This window comes from Miscanthus floridulus, chromosome 10 (genome assembly GCF_019320115.1).
Source record: "Miscanthus floridulus cultivar M001 chromosome 10, ASM1932011v1, whole genome shotgun sequence".
Taxonomy (NCBI): Eukaryota; Viridiplantae; Streptophyta; class Magnoliopsida; order Poales; family Poaceae; genus Miscanthus; species Miscanthus floridulus.
In genome coordinates, this window is record NC_089589.1 from 66,930,599 (window position 1) to 66,949,067 (window position 18,469).

The following is an 18,469-nucleotide window of genomic DNA, read 5'->3' on the forward strand; positions in this document are numbered from 1 at the left end:
AGGCTATGACATTCTACATATTGAGTTCAATGAATTACACCAACTATTAAACCGAGACTCTCTCGACAAATCTCTCCTCAGTTGCTGGTGTCTGTAAGTGATTCTTTCTACAATTGAAGTAACTTGCATGTTAGTTCGTTGTCTATATATAGCTATCCTCACACTATATATATTCTTTTATACTATATATATATGCAGATATGAGATGTTGAAACTAAAGAAAAAAGGGATGACTAGTGTTGGTTTCTTCGATCTGAATCGCACATTCAAGGACACGGTTACTCCATATGATAGATGGCGACCTCAAGTGGAGAATAATCTGTTTACGTTCTTAGATAAGCAACATGGCGAGACATTGATACTCTTCCCTTAGAACTTCAAGTGAGTGTTAATGTCCTATGCACATTTTATTTTGCTTACTCCATGTTGACTTTAGTTAATGAGTTATGCCTGCGTATAAACATGTAGCTTTTACAGGATAATGCTACTCCATGTAAAAATCTTTGACTCAGCGACAAAACCCCAAGAAAATTACCAAGAAATGATAGATACATATTATCCAGTAGTAATTTCGGTATCGTACACTTTATACTCTCTCATGCCATTTTATTGATATAACTCCATTTATTTATTGTGTTGGGTAGTGCTTTGGGCTATGTTCGCCGAGAAACACCATTATGCTAATTAGAAAGTGCCTCTAAATGTAGTCCAATACCCAGTAACTACTAGATAGGTAACCGCATCTTTATTTAGTTCAATTGATTATTACCATGCTTCATTGGTTGATGATAAAGTAGTGTTTGCAGGATACTACGTTTGCGAGTTCCTCATGCAGTACTCAATGAGAACAAGTGAAGAGATCCTCAAAGTACGTAAAAAATATACATAATTTATTTATTACCATTGTGTTGATATATATAATCATATATATATATATTCATATTTTTCCTTTCATTCGAATTGAAGCTTAAATAGAGGAAGGAAAAGGTCCTATGAGCTGACCAGATCAAAGCAATTCAAGAGGCATTGTCCGGATTTCTTATGGATGAGGTCATAGATCCCAAAGACGCGTACTACTATGACAGAAAAGAAATATTACCTAGTAGCCATATGACTGAAGATTAGGGTTGAATGAAATCCCAAGGGTATGAGTACAAGCTTTTTGTGACTTTATTATGTACATATTCCATGCATGTACAACCTCTTGAAATATTTGTATATATATAGTTTCATGCATATTAGTGTGTTATTAGCAGCATAGAATTTGTATACGAAAAGCTAATTAAAACAAAAAAGAATAGAATTGAAAAGAAACCATAAAATGAAAAGGAAAGAAATAAAAAAAGAACCTTTAGTACCGGTTGGAAACACCAACCCAGACTAAACATGCCAGCCCCGTGGCAAGGTCTACGGGACCATTTAGTCCTAGTTAGTAATAGCAACTAGGACTAAAGGTCCACTTTCAGTGCCAGTTCCTAGAACTGGGACTAAAGGGGGCCTTTAGTCCTGGATTCGCAATCCCGGTTGGGAAACCGGAACTAAATTGGGTTTCCCAACCGGGACTGATGCTCAGTCCTGCACTAGTGTGAGCCCTGCATTTTCTCAATGTTACTTTTAATATTAACTTGTTTCTTTGACACCTCAACCAAAATATTTGTTGTCCTTAGGCATGTATCATAGTTGCCCTGTACTAGATTTGTCATATTTTTGTGCCATTGTTAGAGTCGTATGTTGTCTTATTGTGCACACTAGATGGCACAAGGTCATGTGTAGCACTCAGTTTTAAGAACAAAACAAGATACACACCATATGTGAGCCCAGGAAGTCAAATCTCACATATACCTACAAATAAGGGTAATATCCAAAGACAATGCTCAATATATAACATACTTAGTATAAAGAATATAACATTAGATAGCAAACAGCAGAAAGACAACTCCGATCTTCGGGTGAAGACTCCAATTCCATAGGGACAACTGACTGGTTGATCATAAGCCAAATTTCTCTCAACTCTAGCCATCTGGTACCCATCCGGGATTTTTCCAAAGATTTAAAAAGTAAAGCAAGCGTAAGTACATGTCGTACTCAACAAATATAACATGGGGTTCATGAGGCTCAAAAGGCTGACACTGGTTTAACTGCGATTAGCTTTTAATGAGTCATCTTTTAGCAATTGGGTGGTAACAAGTTTATTCACAAGCCCATATAAACACATGATCAGGTAAACATGAATAATGAAGAGCATAAATAATAATTATTAGTGAGCATCATTATCATCAGTATCATCAGTGTTCATCATCTATTCCGTAAATGTTCCAAGGCCGCTCATGACCGTGAGCACGACTGATATACTAGTTTTACACTCTGCAGAGGTTGTACACTTTCACTATGAGTCGTGATTTACCCTTTCACCCGAGGTCGCGGGCCTCTTGACCCACTACCAAGGAAGGTCGGCAGGGTTCACTATGAAGCCTTTTAAAGGTTCATCTATCAAGTTAGGGCTATTGGATTCACTTGGCAAACAGATATAGAGCCCCCCTTCCCGATGGCACAATGACGCGCAACCTATACTCAAGGGCTCAAGGGGACAGAGGCCGGTCTATACCCGATTCATTAAGCCATTCTTATGCCAATAAAGGTAACCTCTAACAAGCTAGAAAAGGTACTCATATTGAGCTAAAGCCAGAGCCATCTAGCCCTCACAGTTGTACTATAAGTCCTGGATGATCACTTACAGATAAATCCTTAGGGAGAGGAATCTAGAGTACCATAAAATAGCCCAATGCTCTAGCCCCCTTGTTCCATGTTGCTAAATGCATCTTTTAGTGTTTATTGCATATACCATTAGTCAAGTTACAAGATCATGGTCATAGTTTGAGCACTAGCATCATACTACCCAATGCAATACCCCATAGGTATCAATGTACAGGGTACAAAGTACTAGGAAATCCTTAGTGGTAGTCAAGGTAGACACATGCAGTATGAATTAAATGATTAAAGGTGTATAGGACAACAAGGAAGATCACATGCTATACTTGCCTTAAACTTAGATCCTTCTTCAAGTCCAAAACTTCAAATGAACTCCTTGATCAACACGTAAAGCTCACCGACTAGACATGATCATAAAGCACCACACAAGCATCCATGTAATCATACACGAAGCAAACAATAGAACTAAATTAGAACAGTACACCAAACATGTGAAATAGCAAGTGAAAAAGGTTTTAAAGATGTTCTACATGTTGCTATGAACACACTGGCACGAAAAGTACACTAATCGAAGCTACGGTAAAAAAGATACATCTACCGATAGATTTGCTTTTATTCAAGAATAAGGAAAACTACAAACTCTATTTATTTTAATTATAAAACATATATAAGATACTCTAGAGAATTTTCTAAATTGTATTAAGTTAAATTTAGATTTAAATCTGAAAGTCAGAGTAGAATAAATCATTCTTTATTTATAAATCTAGTTGCATAGTTATTAATCAAGTTAGGATTTAAACCATAAAATTCTAGAAATAGTGACATGATGAACATTGTTACTAATGCATAGATCTCGTTGTAATGAATCTAGCGCAACCTGAACAGGTCAAATCAGAGCTAAAACGTAGAAGATATGAATTAAACAAGATTTCCTTTAATAAAATAATAGATTAAATAAAACCTCAAGATTAGCATAGGGAGGGAGAGTGGAGTGAGTCGAACTCGATTAGGGGATCGAGAAGACAAGCGAAGGCACAGAGGCGCGTGTGAGCTTGATCAGGTGGATCGGGACTCCGACGAAACAATGGCGATGGCACTACGGTAACAGAAGGCAAGAGAGAGAGAGAGAGAGCTAGCATGGTACCATCTACTTGCTTACCTCCTAGCGAAACTCAGCGAGCAGTCTTGGACGATGGCGGAGCAGCGGAACTATGAGGCGAGCACGGTGGCGGAGGTGCCTTGGGTTGCAGTGGCGCGGCGACTTGGCGGATGCAGCTTGCTCTAAAGCTCGATAGAGAGGTGGCACAATGCGGACGCCTGCTATTTATGGCTTTTGGAGCATCTTGGCGTGCACGGCAAGGCAGATGAGGCGGGGCGACTTCAGACTCTTGGCGGCGGAGTCCGCTTTGGCTATGGCAGAGGTAAAGGATGGTGCTAACAAGTGGGCCTGAGATGGCAGTGACATGGAGTGCGGGGCTAGGCTGCTAGTGACTGCGCGTAAGGGAAGAGGAGGCACGGTGCAACGCGGCCTGCTTGCTGGGCCGGCTCGGCAGAGAGCGGGGTTGGGCTGCCTGCAGGAGAGAGAGAGAGCGGATCAGGCTAGGGGGAAGGGAGAGCAGGCTGTGGGCGCTGCCGGCCTAGAAACAGAGAGGGAGGGATGGCCCGCAAAGGGGAGGGAGCAGGCCTTCGGGCCAAACTGAGAAGGGAAGGCTTCTTTCTTTTTCTTTTTCTTTTTCAAAGCTTATTTCAAATCCATTTTCAAAAACAATTTGAATTGGTTTGAACTTTAAACCAAAACCACTCAGTACAAAGAAACAAATGCACCAACATGTATGCAAAACAGTGTTGCTACACCTTATGGTGAATTTTAATTTAATAAAAAAATATTTCCTATGTTTTTATGAGCATAAAAATTCAAAATTAAATCTTTTTAGCTATATTTCAAAAGAAGCAAATTTTAGGGTGTTACAATTTTATCCCCCTTAAAATGAATCTCGTCCTTGAGATTCGGAAGACGTCGACTAGGAGATAGGGATACTTCATCTTTGGATTCTTCTTTACTTCCTCGTGTAGCTCTATCGTGTAGTTCCATCTTCTTGATAAGGATCCAACTTTACTTTACATACCTATTAACCTTACTCCAAGTATCTTGCCAAACTGATTCCAAGATTCTGACAGATACTCCAAACAATACTCAGGTAATTCCCAATCACTAGGCCACCTTTCCTTTTTAGTACATACTATCAATTCTCTTTCTTAAAATACTCCCTTCCAACGGAGCCTGACGAATCTCTTGTTCATAAGGAGATTCTACTACCAATCTTTAAAACATTAAGGATTCTAATTAAGTTACTCGAACTTGGAATACAATTCTTAGTCCTTGGTGTCACCCAAACCTTCTTAGCATAATTCTCCATTGCTAAGGACATCGGCCATGACTTTGCTCCTCGAAGTGACAGCACTTTTCCAATTCATAATCAATTTCATTCCAATGAGGATATCACAAGCTCAAGACCATCTTAGTGAAGATGTCCTGTACATTCTTGTGATCCACCTAGATGTCACTTGTTATGCCCAAATAGATAGCACCTCATGCTCCACAATGGATAACTCCAGATCAAACGTCAGATGTTCCATCTCATGTTTTCTTGCATAAGCCTCTACTTTTTCTTCTTGCATAAGGACACATCCCACATCTTGACAGGGTGCATCCTAGTGGATATAAATCTCTTGTCCAGATCGAGCAAAGCTAATACTTAGGTTTTACTTCAACCTCTCTCTTTTTTTACTCCTTCAAAAACTTAGCTGAGGTCTCTTGATCCGAACTTATACCTTCTCCAGTAACACTATCAATATCTTGATGGTCTTGGATAAACTTCCCTTGAACCTCTAATCAAACCATAAACGACCTCCTTAGTTTCCCGAGTGGTAATAATATCCACATTGTTCAGACTTCTAGGGATGTGGTTTCGCTTTAATTTATTTTCTTGCACCTTCTTCTTATGGACATTCTGTTCAAGCTCCTGCTGTTGTTGACTCTGACTTTGATTACTCTCAGCAAACTTCTTAAGAGAGTCATTGTCATAATGTTTAATCTCACCATAATCATAACCTTCCTCACTAGTAGAAGTATTTGTCTTCATCAAGGTGATAGTGGAAGATGATAGACATGGCTCTTGAGAGCTAAAATGCTGCACTTTATCATTTGATGATACTGATCTTGATCATTACTTCTAAGCAGATTCATAGGGTGTGACTAACATTCTAGTTGTATAGCGAAACGACGACGAGTATTTCTTAACTGGCGTTGAAGGTCACGGTTTCTCTTCTTCTCTTCCATCTCTTGATGCTTGTTCTCAATTACATTTGCTCTCTTCACCAACATCTGATAGTCTGCATACACCACGGTCATCAGCTATAGTTGCAAACCATCATTTAGTCCTTTCAAAAAGCGTTTCTATTTCTTTGCACCATTATCCACTTATCCTGGAACATAGCACGACAACTGAGTGAACCGGTTATGACACTAACATCGATCCTTGCTTCAAGTTGAGGAACTCATCTTGCTTAAGTTCTACCACACCTAACGAACTATGGTAGGACTTGAGGCTCTTGCTAAACTCCTTCCAGGTGATCTGTCCAGCATTGTTGTGGCATCCATACTAGTAAGACTCCCACTAGTCTTGTGTTGCGCCCTGGAGTTGGCTAGACGCAAAAGGCACCTTCTCATAGTCATCACACTAAGCTATGTCCAACTATTGCTCCACAGCTCCATGCCAGTCATCAGCTTCTAGTGGTTTGCTTGTATGAGAGAGTGTCGGTGGGTATCCCTTCATAAATTCACCACGGCGCTTGATGTGGGTTGTTCAACACACTTTGAGCAAAGGTCTATAATAACTGAGTCTGCGTCATCAAAGCTTGCTCTATAGATGGTGGATTTGATGGCAGTGGATTAGAATTGGCAGGATTCCTTCGGTTATCATGTGAAGCACTTCTCCTGGTAACAACCATCACAGTGATAATCGATGCCTCCAAATGAATAACTAGAACATATGAAACTTCATCTTGCAAAATTTTCAACTTGGCTACCCCCTTAAGAAAAAGTCAACTAGGGGACATAAAATGGGTAGCTTGCTCCTTCTTCCAGATGAGCTAACTAGTATCAAGACGTTCTGACATCCCAATGATACTCTTGTGTAGGGGCAAGAACAAGAAATCTAGAATTCCTCACGAGCAAAAAAACAATAGCGCAGTAAAACAACGGTAACTCTCATTCTATTAATCCAATGAAGTTGTAGCTTATACCATTGGCAAGCTTATCAAATTCTCCACTACTTCCTTATAGAACACTTTTCCAAATTCTGCAGTTTAGGTTGTCGAAAACAGTGCACAACAGAGACCACTCCATATTTTAGACAGCATAGGTGCATCGTCTTGTGATTTTTATCACTCCATAACCAAAATAGCTATCAAGTTGATTCTTATGGTCAGCGAAAGATATTGAAGTCTACTATTGTACAGAATTTCTCTATGATTTTGGATAGTCGAAAGACAGAGATATAAGCCGATAAAGACAGGTTGCTCTGAAAGGCAGGATGGGGAAACAGAAGATAACCAAAACCCGACTATTTATTTCATTAATCCTTATACCTTAAGCCTATAAACTAAATGAAATTGTGGAAAAACCCCATAAGATCATTGCACTCATTACAAAGCTGCAAAACAAGCAGAAACATAATGACAATTCAACAAGGCAATAAAGGTGCATAATTCAATCATTGACTCAACCTATGATGCTATCATCCTCATTGTACTAGGGGTAACAATCCTAAGACTCATCTTCAGATTACGCAAGAAGGTGGTGAGGAGCAGTTCTAAAAGCATATCAAATCAAGGAGTGGAGATGAGAAAAAAGGTTTTAAAATAAGCAACAGGTAGAGATGAATAGCAAGGGTAGAGATATAGTAGAGAAGAAAATATCATTGTTCATAGAACAAGGGTTTTCCTAGCAACTTCTAAACCTTAAAACGACCAGTTTCTATAAGGCTTGCGTCCTACAGTCAACATTGCTCTGATACCACTTTGTAGCACTCGGTTTTAAGAACAAAACCAGATACGCACTATATGTGAGCCCAGGAAGTCGAATCTCACATATACCAACAAATAAGGGTAATATCAAAAGACAATGCTCAATATATAATGTACTTAGTATAAAGAATATAAACTTAGATAGCAAATAGCAGAAAGACAACTCCGATCTTTGGGTGAAGACTCCAATTTCACAGGGACAACTGACTAGTTGATCACAAGCCTAATTCCTCCAGACTCTAGCAATCTAGTACCCATCCGGGATTTTTCCAAAGATTTAAAAAGTAAAGCAAGCGTAAGTACATGTCGTACTCAACAAATATAACATGAGGTTCATGAGGCTCAAAAGGCTAACACTGGTTTAACTACGATTAGCTTTTAATGAGTCATCTTTTAGCAATTGGGTGGCAACAAGTTTATTCACAAGCCCATGTAAACACATGATCAGGTAAACATGAATAATGAACATCATAAACAGTAATTATTAGTGAGCATCTTTATCATCAGTATCATCAGTGTTCATCATCTATTCCATAAATGTTCCAAGGCCGCTCGTGACCGTGAGCACTGCTGATATACTAGTTTTACACTGTGCAGAGGTTGTACACTTTCACTGTGAGTCGTGATTTACCCTTTCACCCGAGGTCACGAGCCTCTTGACCCACTACCAAGGAAGGTCAGTAGGGTTCACTATGAAGCCTTTCAAAGGTTCATCTATCAAGTTAGGGCTATTAGATTCACTCGGCAAATAGATATAGAGCCCCCCTTCCCGATGGCACAATGACGCGCAGCCTATACTCAAGGGGACAGTGGCCGCACTATAGCCGATTCGTCAAGCCATTCTTACGCCAATAAAGGTAACCTCTAACAAGCTAGAAAAGGTCCTCATACTGAGCTAAAGCTAGAGCCATATAGCCCTCATAGCTGTACTATAAGTTCCGGATGATCACTTACAGATAAGTCCTTAGGAAGAGGAATCTAGAGTACCATAAAATAGCCCAATGCTCTAGCCCCCTTGTTCCATGTTGCTAAAAGCATCTTTTAGTGTTTATTGTATATACCATTAGTCAAGTTACAAGATCATGGTCATAGTTTGAGCACTAGCATCATACTACCCAATGCAATACCCTATAGGTATCAATATATAGGGTACAAAGTACTAGGAAATCCTTAGTGGTAGTCAAGGTAGACACATGCAGTATGAATTAAATGATTAAAGGTGTATAGGACAACAAGGAAGATCCTATGCTATACTTGCCTTAAACTTAGATCCTTCTTCAAGTTCAAAACTTCAAAGGAACTCCTTGATCAACACGTAAAGCTCACCGACTGGACATGATCATAAAGCACCACACAAGCATCCATGCAATCATGCACGAAGCAAACAATAGAACTAAATTAGAACAGTATACCAAACATGTGAAATAGCAAGTGAAAAGGGTTTAAAGATGTTCTACACGTTGCTATGAACACACAAGCGTGAAAAGTACACTAATCGGAGCCACGGTGAAAAGATACATTTACCGATAGATTTGCTTTTATTCAAGAATAAGGAAAACTACAAACTCCATTTATTTTAATTATAAAACATATATAAGATACTCCAGAGAATTATCTAAATTGTATTAAGTTAAATTTAGATTTAAATCTGAAAGTCAGAGTAGAATAAATCCTACTTTATTTATAAATCTAGTTGCATAGTTATTAATCAAGTTAGGATTTGAATTATGAAATTCTAGAAATAGTGACATGATAAACATGGTTACTAATGCGTAGATCTCATTGTAATGAATCTAGCGCAACCTGAACAGGTCAAATCAGAACTAAAACGTAGAAGATATGAATTAAACAAGATTTCCTTTAATAAAATAATAGATTAAATAAAACCTCAATTTTTAAAAGTTGAAAACATATCCAATAGTAGTATGAACATGTAGATTATGGAATTATGAACCTAACACAAGTTGAACGGGTCAAAACGGAGAAGATATGGCCTAATGAAGATAGTGACAATTTTATAAATAGATGGAACTTGATTTTCGAATTTAAAATAAATAAAATCTGATTTTAAACCAGCCAAGGACTGCGGATACTATTTTGAAGAAAGACAGGGGCTTTTTAACAAAATTGTAGGGACGGCGGGTTCTATTCTACAAAAATGCGAGGGCTCTTTTGCAAAACGGCCGGCGAAGGGGTATCTTCAAATCTAGGTCGTTGATCTCAGATCGGGCGGTGCAGATCAAATGGGGGAACGGGGGTCGACGGAGCGGCGCTGTGGATGGCGGCGCCATGGCTAGAAAACAGAGCACCTCATCGACGTTCGTTGTTTTCGACGTTCCAAGCATCATCGGCCACGGGATTAGCACAGGGAGGGAGAGCGGAGCGAGTCGAACTCGATTAGGGGATCGGGAAGACAAGCGAAGGCATAGAGGTGTGCGTGAGCTTGATCGGGCGGATCAGGACTCCGACGAAACAACGACGCCGGCGCTACGGTAACAGAAGGCGAGAGAGAGAGCTAGCGCAGTACCATCTGCTTGCGTACCTCCTAGCGAAGCTTGGCGAGCGGTCCCGTTCAACGGTAGAGTGGCAAAACTGCGAGGCGAGCATGGTGGCGTCGGTGGCTAGGGTTGTAGAGGCGCGGCGACTCGGCGGATGCAGCTTGCTCTAGAGCTTAGTAGAGAGACGACACGATGCGGACGGCTGCTATTTATGGCCCGAGGAGCATCTTTGCGCACACGGCAAGGCAGACCAGGCGGGCCGGGCGACTTCGGACTCTCGGTGGCGGAGTCCGCTTCGGTTACGACAGAGGTAAAGGATGGTGCTGACAAGTGGGCCCAAGATGGCAGTGACATGGAGCGTGGGGCCGGGCTATCAGCGACTGCGCGCAAGGGAAGAGGAGGCACGGTGCGGCGCGACCTGCTTGCTGGGCCGGCTCGGTAGAGAGCGGGGTTGGGCCGCCTTCAGGAGAGAGGGAGAGCGGAGCAGGCCAGGGGGAAAGGGAGAGCGGGCTGTGGGCGCTGCCGGCCTAGAAACAGAGAGGGAGGGATGGCCCGCAAGGGGAGGGAGCAGGCCTTCGGGCCAAACTGAGAAGTGAAGGCTTCTTTCTTTTTCTTTTTCTTTTTCAAAGCTTATTTCAAATCCATTTTCAAAAACAATTTGAATTGGTTTGAACTTTAAACCAAAACTACTCAGTACAAAGAAACAAATACACCAGCATGTATGCAAAACAGTGTTGCTACACCTTATGGTGAATTTTAATTTAATAAAAAAATTATTTTCTATGTTTTTATGAGCATAAAAATTCAAAATTAAATCTTTTTAGCTATATTTTAAAAGAAGCAAATTTTAGGGTGCTATATCATGTTTACGTGAAACATTATTATATCCATACAACTTCAGGTCCTACTTTCTCTATACTGTTGCTGGCATATGATTCTACGTTATGTAGGTTTTGGCACCATTTTATGTATTAACACAGTGGCTTGATATTTAATTTTGGGTTATGTTCCTCTGCAGGAGCACATGTAGGTGGTAAATCTAACAGCTATCCGGAAGGTGAGCATATAGCCACTCCTTGTGACTTTGTAACAACGTGGTATCGTGCAAATTGTTGCAGCTTTGTCCTGACATCTATTTAGAAGGTGCGCAAGTTTACTTTTACATTTTTATATCAACTAGTTTTCCTGTTTCCTCTAGTACAGCAGAGCACTGGCAGTTTGAAAGCTATTTCTACAGACGCCAGTCAGTACCGCCGGTGGCAAAGGTCAGTAAAAATCATGAACTTCACAGGCGTCTTCTAGAGAACCGCTACTACAAATAATTTACACTGACTGTTTTCTTAAGAAAACCACCACTACCAAAGATTTACACTGGCTATTTTTTTAAAAAAAACCACCACTATAAATGATTTTCAAAAATAGCAAAAAAAAAATTAATCTGGGGAGGCCCCACCAGTCAGCCACCCACCCACTCTGTCGAATTCACAAGTCACGTCATTTTTCGCGCACTTCATGGGAAACAAGATTCGAACATGCGACCTCCTCCTCACGCAATACTCCTCTAACCACTACACCTCACACTCCCTTACATCTATAATGGATTTTCTTTCTACTCATATTGTCCTCAATTGAGTTTAAATTGATTGTTTGAGACCTTAACGAATTCAAATCAAAAAGTTGTAAACTATAAAGTTGCATAACTTTTTTAGATCTACAACTTTTATTTTGGTTGTTTCTCCATCCAAGGTAGTTTAAAAAATTCAAATTTCAAATTTGAGAAATTTAAACATAGTTTTCCTTGACAGGATGACTTTAAATGAAAAAGTTGTCAACTATAAAATTGCATAACTTTTTGAGTTCTACAACTTTCGTTTTGATTGTTTCTCCATATGAGGTCGCATAAAAAATTCAAATTTCAAATTTGAGAAATTCAAACGTAGTTTTTCGTGATAAAATGATTTCAAATGAAAATGTTGTCAACAACAAAGTTTTAGAAATCATCGAGATCTACAACTTTTATTTTGGTCATCTTTTCATGTGACTTGGTTTGAACAATTTAAATTTTGAATTTCAAAAAAATGAGAACTTCAAACAAGATTTTCAAAATAGCAAATGATTTTGGCTGCAAAAGTCATCAACAACAAAGTTGTAGAACTCATCAAGGTCTACAACTTTTATTTTGGTCATTTCTTCATCCGACAAAGTGATAGTCTACATTGTTCACAAATTCATAAATCACTCACATAGTTTATGAAACTATATAAGAGATATGTCATTTGTGAACAATGTTTACTACCACTTTGTCGGATGAAGAAATGACCAAAATAAAAGTTGTAGATCTTGATGAGTTCTACAACTTTTATGTTCATGACTTCTTCAGCTGAAATCATTTGATGTTTCAAAATGTTGTTTGAAGTTGTCATTTTTTAAACTCAAATTTTGAAATGTTCACTGGAAAAGATGACCAAAATATTAGATATAAGAACACAATAAATTAATAGAGCATGATTTTACAAAATTTTAGGAAAAAAAATTAAGTAATTTGAAGATAGTATGAGGGAGAAAGACTAGTTACAAGTTTTAGCCAGAGATTAAAAATAGAGATCAGAGTTCTTCAACCATATAAAATTGAATTTTAAACAAAATTTTGAAACATCAAATGATTTCAAATGGAAATGTTGTAAGCAACAAAGTTCTATAACTTTTCGAGATCTACAACTTTTATTTTGGTCATTTCTCCATTTGAGGTCGTTTGAAAAATTCAAATTTTAGTACTTAATTTTTAATATTCGGCGTCTATTTGTAGTGACGCTAGGTTATGAAAACCGCCACTATAAATATATTTTTACTGGCTGTTTTTAAGGCTACCGTCAGTAGAAATCATGTATTTTTACTGGCAGAAAACTTAATAAAATAGCCAGTAAAAATGAATTTACATTGGTAGTTCATGATTTGGATCTACAGTTTTATTTCTAGTGGCGCCTGCTCTTTCCGAACCGCCAGGGGAAAAAAAAGGGTGGCGCGAGAAGAAAGCACCGGTGTACTAGTGTTCACTTGTACTTATATTGCTTGTGCTTAGTTAACGCATCTGCATTCTGTGTACATATACTTGGGTATGCTCAGGCTCTCATCATAATATTACTAACGTTACCTGTTGATCATTATGTGCATACAGATAATTCTGAATTTACTTGCCGTATATAGTATCAGTAATTCTGTATATGCCGGTGCTGATCACTTGACATTGTTGCACCAGCACACACAGATCTTCTCAGCCAGGTACAGTTAGATCTGGACGGTTACCCTAAGTTACCATCAACCATGATGGGTGGTGAGTCAGCGTTTCTAAATTTGCTGAACTTTTATAGCCCTCCTGTACCACTAATAACTATATTATAAAATGTATATTTCTTAGCTGGCATGATTTTGGTCAATACTTTTGAGGAGACTTTTGGTGATATATGTGGTAAAGGTGCATGGAAGAAACTTAGTGAAAAAGCAGCTTCTAGCATAGGTCGCAATGTTGTCACGCGGCTTCATTCAATGGTGATTTTATAATTATTTGCCATTTACTATTTCATCTCTCTTTTTTTATCACAACTAGCTAATAACCAGAATCTGGTTCAGGAGAAAAAAAAAATTTGCATGCACGTTGTTTTTTATTGGGTGGAATGTATCTACAATTATTTTGACATCAGTGAGCTTGATTAGAAATTCTGGTGATGAGAACAAGATTGTTAAAAACTTGAGGGTTGGTGGTCATTATTCTGTGATTGCTTGTTCTTTTATGGTGCTGCTTAACTCTCATCATTATATCAGGCCTTGTTTAGATTGCAAAAAATTGCAACCCGATGAATAGTAGCGCTTTCGTCTTATTTGGTAAATATTGTCCAATCGTGGACCAACTAAGCTCAAAAGATTCATCTCGTGATTTCCAACTAAACTGTGCAATTAGTTATTTTTTTTACCTACATTTAATGCTCCATGCAAGCGGCTAAAAATTGATGTGATGGAGAGAGAGTGAAAAAACTTGGAATTTGGAGGTGATCTAAACAAGGCCTCATTTTCAGATTGAAGTGTTGCTTCCAGGCAAGGAACGCAGAGAAGGGACGTTAGAGCATTATAATTTGCATTATAATGTTGCTCTAGTCAGTGTCAAGGATCGTCGTGATCTTCATCCAGCAAATGCTCTCCTTTCTTTGTCCACGGGTTTTGAAGTAGCAGCTGTAGGGCGTTGCTTCAAATCAGGCGCATTAATGGCTGTGAGCGGGAATCTGGTTCCCTGGACAGGTCACAGGTACTCTTGATTGCGGCGTTCTTGTACGTTCCTCGTGCAAAATCACAAAGGTAACCCTATGTTTTTTTATTCCCAAATTTTTCATAGTGAGTAAATAAGAGTGATACTAGAACTCTGGGTGTGGCGTTGACGCGCCATTTATTTGATGTTAGGCCAGTGTTTTCCTTTTAAGCTTGCAGTCTTGCATTGGTCCATTCTCATGCAGACCTCTACTCTGTTCCAGATTGATTCGTTTAGTCACGGTCTTATAAACAAAATGAAACAAGAGGACGCACTATATATATGTTTTGATGTTTGATAACACACACACACACACACACACACACACACACATTTATACATGCATCTTGACAACATATAGCTTACTGAATCAGTATATCTAGAAACATCTATTAGAAGTGAAACACAAAAGTCATGTAGATCATCAATTTGTTGCTCCAGTGGTGCACAGCTCGAGTAAGGTACTGAGGAAAGGATAGAAGAGCAGCTAGGACTTAGAAACCTGCATTCAATTAATAATTTTTTAGATAAAAAGGAAAAGATTTGCAAAGAGCTATTGGGTGAAAACATGTATATTTACCTTTTGGTCAATCACAGGCAAATGGTATTTTATGACATCTTCCTGTCTCCTCCTTGAAATCGCATACCCTTGAGACTCAAACATGTATCATATTGCTATTCTCCTGGTTCAACTTGAGAGGGCAAATTAATATTTCATCTGTATTTGAAAGAAGTAAATGTGAAGCTAATTAGTGCATATGGTTATTCATATTATTATAAATAAGAGTGAGATGGCTAGCAATACCTCTTCACAACTTGTCCATGTCATCTTGCTAGTTTGGGATTGGAGGCCCCCTTTTGTTATAATGGATGGGGATGTTCTTGGCATGAACTCCTACGATAAGAAAATCGGAACCCCTTTCCTGTTATGGCACGACATTTGCATATCACATATGAGGAAAAAATGTAAGTGCATATCACATATGTTATTTTTCTGAACATTCTACGAAGTTTGCTGAAGAAGGTTGAGTGAAGTATAAAATATTTAATGTTATGCTTACAGTAAGGCTGGTCCCTCTGGTGCGCCTTTCTGGAAGATGGACAGGGATGTCTTGGCTAAGTTAAACAGGTGGGTATCCTGATCTAACTATTTCATTCATAGCTGGTAACAGTTCCACTGATGCATATCTAACTAATTCATTCATAGCGGGTAACAGTTCCACTGATGCATATCTACTGAACTATTATTCCAGGTGGCCTGTGCCCATGCCATGTTGGCGCCATCCTAACTATGATGATGATGATGGCAAATATTCCTACTTTTGCGGAGAGAAAGTCTTGCTCATATAGTCTTAATATGTGCTGATTTCATATGTTTACCATTGGCAAAAGTTGAAAATTCCTTTTCCATTTAGGAACCTTTTCAGTTGTATAAAAATTAAGCACAATATTAATGATGGATGATGAGTTAATGTTCTTGTAGTTGTCGTTCAAGCGGCTCTTCGTTGATTCATGTGTACGAGGGAAACTTGAACCTAACTTTATCAATTACATGGAAAAGCTTGAGGCAATTTTTGTATTTTTTCTACATGTGTATGCTCCGATTCCTTGCCAACATAAATTGATATATGGGGTCACGTGGCCCAGTCGAGGGGGCCCGATTGGATGGAAGAAAATACTACAAAACAAACAGGCAGCGGGGGCCCCTAACTAGTCTTCTGCGATCAGCTGGTATGGTTCGGTCAGACGAAACTCCATTTCCTTGAATCAACAAGACATCATTCTCTGGTGATCTTAATGGAACGGCTTGCTACTAGGCCGTGTCAACTAGTACGCGTCTGGACTCTGAAGGCATCCTCGACGGGTGACAACACTGGCAAACATCGCCGCACCAACCAATCACATCAGCTTGAGCGTAACTGCAATTCAGTTGCAGTGACACCGTGTTGCTATGCAAAACGAATCACACGAACAACACTAAAACTTCATGATTAGATTTAGGATTCGCGTTCACGCAATGAACCACGGCTGCTTTTCAAGCAAAGCAACAACCCTGCATCTATGAGGGGACCGGAGTTCTTCTCGTGAAGATCACATCTGTTTTTTCAAGCCAAAACAGCAAATAATCAATCCCTGAATAATGAAAGCCTGATGATATGTACTGGCTCTAGATGCGAAAGTAGAAAAACAAAAATAACGTAGATGAAAGATAAATATTATGTTTTGCCAAGCTGCATGGCCCTTAAAACAGAGCTCGGTATGTCCCTAATGAAGTGCATGACAGGTTGACATCAACCAAGCGAAGAAACGTTGTGGCTTCAAGAGCCCACGATCTCACAAATAGTAGGTTTTAGAACAAACAAATTGTCAACATAAGCAAAAAAGCAATGTTTTAATGATCCTGCTTGCTCTCCGCTTGAGGTAGCTTCAGGACTTCAATCAGCGGTTGAGGTCACGGAGGACCTCATTCATAGTGCCCTAAAAAGGGTACAAAAGGAAAAAAAAATATAATAAGCACATAAGAAAATTTGGAAGCTCATTTCATAGGGTGTCAAAAGCTGTCTTACATTATTATCCCACCCCCTCAGAACTTGGTATATTTATTTTTGGGCTAGTAGTAGCTTTTTGATCAACACGTTTCTACTAAGTACACAACTAACAAAACCAGATAAGCTATACAAATAGCCCAAAGTGAGTTTCATCTTTTTCATCCTCTTCGTTCAAGGATTGGATATATGACAGATTTAAAGTCCATCTTATTTTCTTCGTAGATAAAGGGATCTCATGAAAATGAATATTGTGATGCCCATTGGTTCCTGTCATACTTTGTTGCAAAGATTCCATATATTAAGATATATACGTCACATCTTGCTTATTTATTTAATTCCTTGCGGGACCAACAGCACTAGCTAATCATGCCTACATACGCTGTATAACGAAAGCAAAAGTTGATGCGGAATATGTGATGGATGCTTCTCAACTACGAAATGTGAAATTCATCACAGCCTCATATATGATGATGTATAGCTTGATACAAGTAGGTTTTGGAGAGACTTTTTATTTCTTCTCTCATCAAATCCAGAAACCAGTTTTCGGTTTGTTGAGGAAAGGGCAACATTTTGGTCACAGAGACATGTATATCATGGTAATTAACACAGGAAATGCCTTTTGAATTTTTAAAACTGATGAACCAATCGGAGCTTATATACTGATATAATTCTTGCATATAGAGACAAACAAACCATTAAAAATATCAAGAATGGTAATTTTTATATGGATGACTAACTACAACAGTCCGGCTAGGAGAAATCGCTCCTATGCTCATTTTACATGATTCATATTTAAAAATATAAACATGTGTTGCAAATTCCACGTAGACAATGCGTAAAACTTTAATTGGAGTTGGACTCATGCCCTCAATAGAGTCAGAATGACATACTGTTGAGCTATTCAGTCATGTGCTTCATTTACTCTGTTAACTGTTATAGGGCAGTGCGGCACCTACTGCAAGTTGTGGGGATCGTAAAGACTAAAGTTATATACATGTAATAAGATGATTTGATGGCGAAAAAATATTGTCTTTTCAACTTACATGTGTGGCCACAACTTCAAGCTATATAAAGCAATTCATCATTGGCACTCACAAAATCCAAGAGGGGCCCTTGAGAATTTCTAGAAAGGGGCCATACAAATCATCATCTGCCTCCTAACGAGATTTGACATGATTTGCCTACTTTCCAAAAGGCATCGCTCCAGCAGGTTCAATTACATTCATCATCCAGATTTTACCGAGATTACCAACTGATTTCACACCTAGAAAAACAGTACAAATACAAACGCGCACATACGTACACTCACACATGTAAATGCACGCAAG

The 18,469-nt window shown here is 38.9% G+C and overlaps 1 pseudogene; it reads left to right on the top strand.

Moving 5' to 3' along the window:
• LOC136487202 (uncharacterized) overlaps window positions 1-18,118 on the top strand; it is a 74,180-nt pseudogene extending 56,062 nt beyond the window's left edge.
• Window positions 18,119-18,469: the final 351 nt, after the last annotated feature.